The sequence below is a fragment of the Triticum dicoccoides genome, chromosome 6A (genome assembly GCF_002162155.2).
Source record: "Triticum dicoccoides isolate Atlit2015 ecotype Zavitan chromosome 6A, WEW_v2.0, whole genome shotgun sequence".
NCBI lineage: Eukaryota > Viridiplantae > Streptophyta > Magnoliopsida > Poales > Poaceae > Triticum > Triticum dicoccoides.
The window spans coordinates 145,654,276-145,662,864 of record NC_041390.1 but is presented as its reverse complement, the minus strand read 5'-3'; positions in this window follow the sequence as shown (position 1 = coordinate 145,662,864).

Sequence of the window (8,589 nt, the reverse complement as noted above, 5' to 3'; positions counted from 1 at the left end):
CGCCGCAGCCGCCGCTCGCCGCCGCAGTCGTCGCTCGCCGCCGCTTGCCGCAGCTGACGCCCGCACCGCCCGCCGACAACGCCACCCCACCCCGCCAGAGCCCCGAGCCGCCGGATTCCGACGAGGTTGCCGCGCTGTCCGCCACCGGTTTTCCTGAGAAAACTGATCTGGTTTTTCTTTGAAAACCCTAGATTTTTTTATTAGATCATTTTTTCGGTTCACTTATTTAGCGAGCGTTCGCTCATTCGTTCATTTTAACGGATGAGTTCACCGTTTAGTTTCAGTTAACGAACGTTCGTTTGTTAATTTGTTTGTCACTTATTCTTTTTCTCGGATTTTCTGCGATTATTTCTGATCACGATTTCTGATTCGATTTTCGTTTTAGTTTAACTTTTCACTCGTTTATCGGAATTAGGCGATTCAAGCGCCTAGAGTTTCGTCTCGAAACCCTCTTTCCATTTAACCAACTCAAACAAAATTTTGCTTTTGTAAAATTTGATATAGGTCCAGATTAGTAATCGAAGCTTGTTTCTTTCGCCGTTTGACTTTCGTTGTTTCGTTCGATTTGTTTCTTTTTGCAAACCGGAGTTCCTAAGTTGAACTTTCTGGTTAGATCTCTTATTTGAGTTTTACCTATGCATTAGATGAGTACTTATAGTATGCTTGTTTGTTTGTTGCGATAGAGTACCCGGAGTGCGCCACTTGCTACTTCGAATCTCTAGGTTTCATGGATCATCAGCAAGGCAAGTAACACTTTGATCATACCTCTTTACTACCCAGTTTTATTGCATTAGATCAATCCTCAAACAATTGCATGCTTAGTATTTGAATAAATTGTGGGTTGGGAAGTAGATGAGGTAGTACCTATTACCTGTTTTATTATCAAACCTTTGGGAGTTACTTCTACGTTTGCTTATGCCATGCTATGCTAGTAGACGTGGATTGGGTGAGTGTATCCATGACAGATGTGAGATTGTTATTTAATGGTTTACTTAAGGTGGCAACTTTAACACACATCTAGGTGGATTGAGGCACCTAGGTATTCTAGCGATTGCCTGTTTTTCTTTATGGACCGCCACCCAGGTTCAAAGGGATCATGAGATTATTCATACTAGAAACTTCCATGTGCAGCCACAAGCTACTATGGGCTCTAGCATAGTTGATTAAGTCGTGTGAACTCTTACAGTGGTAGACTAGCAGATGTAGGGGAAAGTAGGTGTAACGGTCTACCCGATCGTAAGGTGCTAGCGCTTCTGAAAGACTATGTCTTGGTCATCCATTTCTCAAACACAATGTAGTGCGAGAATCCCAACGGAGGAGATCGAGTCTTGTGGGGAAAAGTGCACAAACCTCTGCAGAGTGTATAAACTAATCATGGTTAGCCGTGTCCCCGGTTATGGACGTCTTGAGTATCTAGTACTTGGATTATCATGTGAATCTCATCATGTGACTTTAATTAATTTTGTTGGGTTTAATGATGATGTTTAATTGGGATTCAGAGGGTGTCTACACTCTCAATGTTTAACAACCACCATGATAGTTAAATAAAATTTATTCCTTTGAAGTAGGGAAAAATTGGCTTTATGAAAAACTGTAACCATAGAGCTTTCCACCAGCCATATATGCATGTAGTATAGCCTATTTCTGTTCACTACTCTCTATGTGTTACATTGCCAGCATATTCCATGTGCTGACCCGTTTTCGGGCTGCACCGTTCATGTTGCAGACTTTTCAGACGACGAGTAAGAAGCCTTAGGTCGTGGTTCTATACTCAGTGATGCCGTTGGAGTTGATGGACTCACTTATCTTCCAAGCCTTCCGCTGTTATCGTTATTAGATGGCCTTAAGCCATATTATTTTGTAATAAGTTCTCTTTTGAGACACTCGATATAATAAGTGTGTGATTGCTACTCTATTATAAGTCCTTCAAGTAATGTGCGTGTCAGCATTACTGATCCAGGGATGACACTGAAGCACAGAGATCGGACCGTTTGAGGTCTGGTCGCTACATTCTCCAGCAGAAAGAAGGAGAAACCCTCCATAAGTATTTATAGAGATTAAACAAATTTCATAGGAATATCCCAAATATCCATCCAGCAGCTGTAATAGCTGCCTTCCCATCCAATGTGTGCAACTGTCGTATCCGTTCCAAGATGAATGTGTGGTTGCCCAAGACTGTGAAGGAGCTTTACACACTAGTGAATAAGTGTGCTCGGATGGAAGAGGGAAGGAAGTTACCCGAAGAGGAAGGTTGCACCAATGTTGATTCAGAAGATGATGATGAATCAACCAGTCAGAAAAAGAGCAAGAAGCGCAGTAAGAAGCGGAGAGATAAAGCAGTGATGACCGTTGAAGGATCGGGTACACCTAGTACCGGCAAGAAGGCCGAAGCTGAGGTCCCCGGCAAGGAAGCTACTGCGTGCACTAATTGCTAGGAAGCCAATGTCGCTAAGAATGCCGGGAAGGGTGATGGGTTGTACTGCAAGATTCATCGGACCAAGGGCCACGACCTTCAAGAGTGCTATCAGGTTGAGCAGCTTGTCAAGAAAGAGAAAGCAGAGTATGAGAAGCGAGATAAGGAAAAAGGTCAGAATGTTGCTGGAGGTAAGAGACGAGGTGGTGAAGTAGGCCGCCCCGACAAACCCTTTCGGAGCCAAGGGAAGCCCGCTAGAGGTCGAGAGAAGGAAACCTGTGATGATGAGAGTGATGGAGCGGATGAAGAGGAAACTGGTGAGCAGGAGTTTCAAAAGGCCACAGATGCCCTGTGCATTGACGGAGGCGCATCTCTGCAGGCTTCTCACCACCAGTTCAAGCGGTGGGCGTGAGAAGTCAATTTCGTGGAGCCAGCGCCAGAGGCCCGGAAGCCGCTCAAATGGTCCCGTCCGCCAATCATCTTCGACGAAGAGGACCATCCTAGTCATACCACTGCAGTAGGATGTTTGCCGTTGTTGGTCTCTCCAAGAATCCGCAACCTCAAGGTCGCAAAGATGCTGGTGGACGGCGGGGCCGAGTTGAATCTGATTTCCCCGGCAGTCATCATCAAGCTTCAGATAGGATAAGAAGAGCTAGAGGTTACCGACACGTTTCAAGGAATTAATCCCGGCAGGAGCCGTCCTAAGGGAAAGATAATGTATTGCCGGTAACGTTTGGAGAAGAACTGAACTACGAGACTGAGAGGATTGTGGTTGATGTGGTTGATATCCCCTTGCCGTACAATGGGATTCTTGGACGCCCGGCTCTGGCTAAGTTCATGGCGGCATCCCACTATGCCTACAACACCTTGAAGATGCCTGGGCCACTGGGAGTCATCACTATCCCATCAGATGAGAAGGATGCAATTATTTGTGTGGACAAGATGTACCAAGGCGCAGTCACGGCAGAGGCAGCGGCCACCCACGCCAAGGAAAGTAAAGGAAAGAAGAGAGACTGCAGAGACTCTGGCAAATAGTCTGGGAAGCATGCCCCCACTGAGTGCACGTCACCCGTTGACGACGTGCCGGAGTGTTCTAACAGCAAGAGATCCAAGGTTACTACACCCTAAGTGAAGAAGGTCCCGGCAGGGCTGGCTCGCGTTGATGGTACTTTTACTATCAGCGCCACCCTCGACGACAAATAGGAAAGTGCGCTCATTGCCTTCCTGCGGGTAAATATCGATGTGTTTGCCTAGCAACCATCTGATATCCCCGGTGTTCCCAGGGAGGTAATCAAGCACCACCTTGTTGTCTGCCCACATGCCCGACCTGTCAAGCAGAAAGTACGGAAGCAGGCCTTGGAAAGGCAACAGTTTATTGCAGAAGAGATCAAGAAACTTGAGGCAGCTGGTTTGGTCAGAGGAGTATTGCACCCCACGTGGTTGGCGAATCAAGTGGTAGTCCGAAAGGCTAACGGGAAGTGGAGGCTTCACATAGATTTCACATACCTCAACAAGGCTTGCCTGAAAGACCCATTTCCCTTGCTGCGCATCGACCAGATTGTGGATTCCACTTCAGGTTGTGATTTGCTCTCCTTTCTGGATGCATTCTCTGGGTATCACCAAATCTTCATGTCAAAGGAAGATGAAGAGAAGACATCGTTTATCACTCGTTGTGGTATGTACTGCTTTATCCGCATGCCATTCGGATTAAAGAGTGTCAGGTCCACTTTTGCAAGGGTAATCCAGATTGGTTTTGAACCACAGTTGCACAGAAACATAGAAGCTTATATGGATGATATTGTGGTCAAGACCAAGGATAAAGCCACCCTTATTCAGGATCTAGAGGAAACATTTGCCAATCCGTGCAAGATTAATTTGAAGCTCAACCCAGAGGAGTGTGTGTTTGGTGTCCCCTCCGACAAGTTGCTTGGTTTCTTTGTATCCCATCGCGAGATCGAAGCCAACCCTAACAAGATCAAGGCCATCAAGAAGATCCAGGCGCCAAGGAAAGTTAAGGATGTGAGGCGCCTTACGAGATGTGTTGCCGTGCTAAGCAGATTCATTTCTAAGTCTGCCAAGCGCGCCCTGCTGTTCTTCAAGATTTTGAAAAAGACCGGCCCTATGAAGTGGACCCGAGAAGCAGATGCAGCTTTGCAAGAGTTGAAAACTTACTTGTCCTCTATGCCTACCTTGGTTGCTCCCAAACCCCAGGAGCTGTTGTTGCTATACTTGGCAGCAACCAACCAAGTGGTCAGTGCGGCCTTGGTAGCACAGAGAGAAGTGGATGAGGCAGAAAGTGAGCAGAGATTGGCAGAATAAGAGAAGGATCAGGACAACAATGAGCATGGCAATGAGAACAACCCCAAGGACGCGGCAAGGAAGAAAGTGGTGCAACGTCGAGTGTACTTCGTCAGCTCCTTGTTACAGGGGGCTAGATCGAGGTACTCTGGCATGCAGAAGTTGATGTTTGGTCTCATTATGGCCTCAAGGAAACTTAGCCACTACTTACAAGCCCGTGAGATCACGGTTGTTACTCGTTTTCCGTTGCATAGGATACTCCGAAACCCTGAGGCTACCGGCAGAATACTAGAGTGGGCTTTGGAGTTATCCAGCTTTGGTTTGAAGTTTGAGAGCACATCAACTATTCAGAGCAGGGCGTTGGTAGAGTTTACTGTAGAATGGACGCCAACCCTGATGAGGAGGTGACAGAGACAGTTATCCCCGGCAAGGAATCACCCCAAGAATGGATTATGTATTTTGATGGTGCTTTTTCCCTACAAGGTGCAGGAGCTGGCGTGCTTGTCGCTCCCTCCAGGGAGCACTTGAAGTACGTCGTGCAAATGCATTTTGCCCAGGAAGAAGCAACCAACAATACAGTTGAGTATGAAGGTCTTCTTGTTGGGCTCAGGATTGCAGCTGAATTGGGAATTAAGAAGTTGATCATTCGAGGAGATTCACAGCTTGTGGTGAGACAAGTCAACAAGGACTATCAAAGTCCATTGATGGAGGCATACGTAGAGGAAGTGAGGAGATTGGAGGAGGGCTTTGATGGATTACAAACAGAGCACGTGCCCTGTGTGGAAAATAACATAGCTGATCATCTGTCAAAGTGTGTTGTGCAAAAGCTTCCTATGGAACCAGGAACTATTATTCTCCATCTCACTCAGCCCTCCGTATCCCCAGCAGCAATGGCCCAGGAGAGGAGAAAGTTGGACTAGGTAAGCCTCTCCCGCTAGAATCGTCTGCTCCCGGCAAAGACCCTGCCGGAAACAGCTCCTCACACCCTACCGGACCACCCCCTCTAGCCGGGTCCTCGGACCCCGCGAACAAGGCTGGTGCTCCCGTAGTAGAGGAGGTGCCGCTAGTCCTTGTTGCCGAGCCCTAGGCTCCCACTTGGGCAAGGCCCATTGTCTGCTTCCTCCAAACCTGAGAGCTTCCCGGCGACCAAGACGAAGCTAAAAAAGTAGCCCAGAGGGCCAGTATGTATCAGTTTGTCGATGATAGTCTATACAGAAGGAGGCCCAATGGTGTGAAATTGAAGTGTGTCTGTCGGGAAGAAGGAAAGGAACTGCTGGCTGAGATTCATAGAGGAATGTGCGTCTCCCACAATGGATCAAGGGCATTAGTTGGGAAAGCATTCTGGAAAGGATTATATTGGCCCACAGCCCTCCAAGATGCGGTCGAGCTAGTCACGACATGTGAAGCCTGTCAGTTCCATTGCAAGAAAACACACCTGCTTGCCCAAGCTCTTCAAACAATCCCTCTATCATGGCCATTTTCGGTCTGGGGGATCGATATCCTCGGCCCTTCCCCCGAGCAATCGGGTGCTTTGAATTCTTGTTTGTTGCCATCGACAAGTTTACAAAGTGGCCGGAAGTGACTGCCGTGAGAAAGGTGACTGCTCAGTCAGCTATCAAGTTCTTGAAAGAATTGGCGTGTTGTTTTGGAGTTCCGACAAGGATCATCACCGACAACGGCACCCAGTTCACGAGCCATGCCTTCATGCAATATGTTCATGCCCTCGGACGCAAGAGCTCATTCGCCTCTGTGGCACACCCCCAGAGCAATGGACAAGTTGAGAGGGTAAACGCTGAAGTGCTACGTGGACTCAAGACAAGAACTTTTGATACGCTGCAGAAGCACAATATGCGGTGGATCGAGGAGCTGCCAGTAGTTCTTTGATCCCTTAGAACAACACCAAACCAAGCTACCGGGTAGACTCCCTTCTTCCTGGTATACGGGGCAGAAGCAGTTATCCCCACGGAACTCATTTACGTGTCACCTCGAGTGCTTGCCTACGATGAAGTAGCGCAAGATCCACACCGGCGTGACGACGTTGTGCTACTCGAGGAGAACCATCTCCGGGCTGCTACGCGTGCTCCACGCTACCAGCAAGCCCTGCGTTGCTATCATAGCCGCAGGGTTTATGCCCAGTGTTTTGAGGAAGGTGACCTTGTCCTTAGGCGTGTTCAGTCCGCCAAGGGTACACACAAGTTGTCATCGAAGTGGTAAGGCCATTACTGGGTACTACGAGTCACCAGACCTGGCGCAGTCCGTCTGGAGACTGGAGATGGCACTCAGTTGCAAAACTCATCTAATATTGAGCATCTCTGCAAGTTCTACCTGTAAGGTGCGGCTGTCGTGTCTGCTCGGCAGCCACCCTTTTGTATAGGCCTTGCCTCAGCTGCATGTAACCCCTTATAGAAAGTCGGGGTGATGACCCCGTGCAAGAGAAAATAAAGAAGCGTTGTGGGGCTCCCCGACCAAGATTGCATGCATGCATGAGCATTCCAAGATCACTACATAAGCATTTCATGAACATTTGCATATGCATATAGATAGGATCGCATCCTGCATTCATTCTCATCTGCATGAAGTTACAGGTTCCTGCCCCAAATTTGGCTTCGACAAGAGTTGAGAAGGTTGCCCGACACAGCGATCCCCGGTGAGCCAAGCACATAAGTTCCACCTCCTGTCCATTAGTGTTCTGTAAAACTATTACTTTGCATGAGAAAACCTCGCCTCTCTTTTGAGACTTAGGTGCTCCCATCCATGACTCAAACGTTGCTTCGGTCAGGATGGTTGTAGTGGCCTTTGGTAAAAAGGAGTTGTCGGGGGGCTGCTCCCTCTATCTGTTCCCTGGCAGACGCGCTCTCCGGCAGACAAGAAGGGTACTAGCAAGATAGCCTGCCGGGGAAAACTCGTTTATTTATATTAAAGAGGCATCTCACCTCTGCATGGACATACACATGCACGGGTTCCCAGCAAGGCTCATCTTTTTCATTAATATGCCAATACAAGTACAAGCATTATAGAACACGGACATGGACTCGAGAGATTACATTATTTGAATTAAAATTTGGTAATCGCCTACAGATTTAAGATTGAAAAGAGATAAGTGCTCTGTAATGCCTTTTCTTGTCCCTCTCCTCCTAGGCACGGCCGTCGAAGGTGTAACATCCCAAATTTCCAATTTGGAATGTTATACATTAGGTCATCACTACATATCATATTTTATTTTGCTTTTGGCCTGATCCAGAAATTCTACGCAACTCAAGGACCCACGGAGAGAGTTGGGGATTTCATTATTTTCATATTTGGGTTTTTCTCAAATTTTGAAAATAGGATCATTGATTTTATTTATTCTATCTTCAATTATTTGTATAATAACAATATGAGAGAGGGAATAAAATGACTTTCCCAGAATAAAGAAATATTGAAGGTTTAATAAAAAAATCAAGTCAGATTTTATTTTCGGAGTTTTCTCGCTATTTTATTTGAATTTAGGAAAAATTGCACATTTTTCAAAACTGCATTTTAGGGCCAAGAAAATGTTCATCTTGTTCTAAATATTTTATTTAGACGGTGAAATTTCTTTTGGCATTTTTAGTTTTTTATTTATTTTTCTAGGATTTCTCTTAGTTCGGCGGGATTATTAAAAAAGTCTCCGCGCTTGACTGGGTCGAAGGCCCAGCCGAGCCAGGCCGGCCCGTGCCGCCGCCGCCGTCTCCTGCACCGGATCGGGACCGGAGTCCCGATCGCCGCCGTCGCCCGAGTCCGGGAGGAGCACGCCTCCCGAGGCGCCCCCTCCCCTAAGCCAGGACGCCCCCTCCTTATATAGCCGCCGCCCCACCCCATCGCCTCACCTCGCCTCGCCCCGCCCCGCCGCCGCAGCC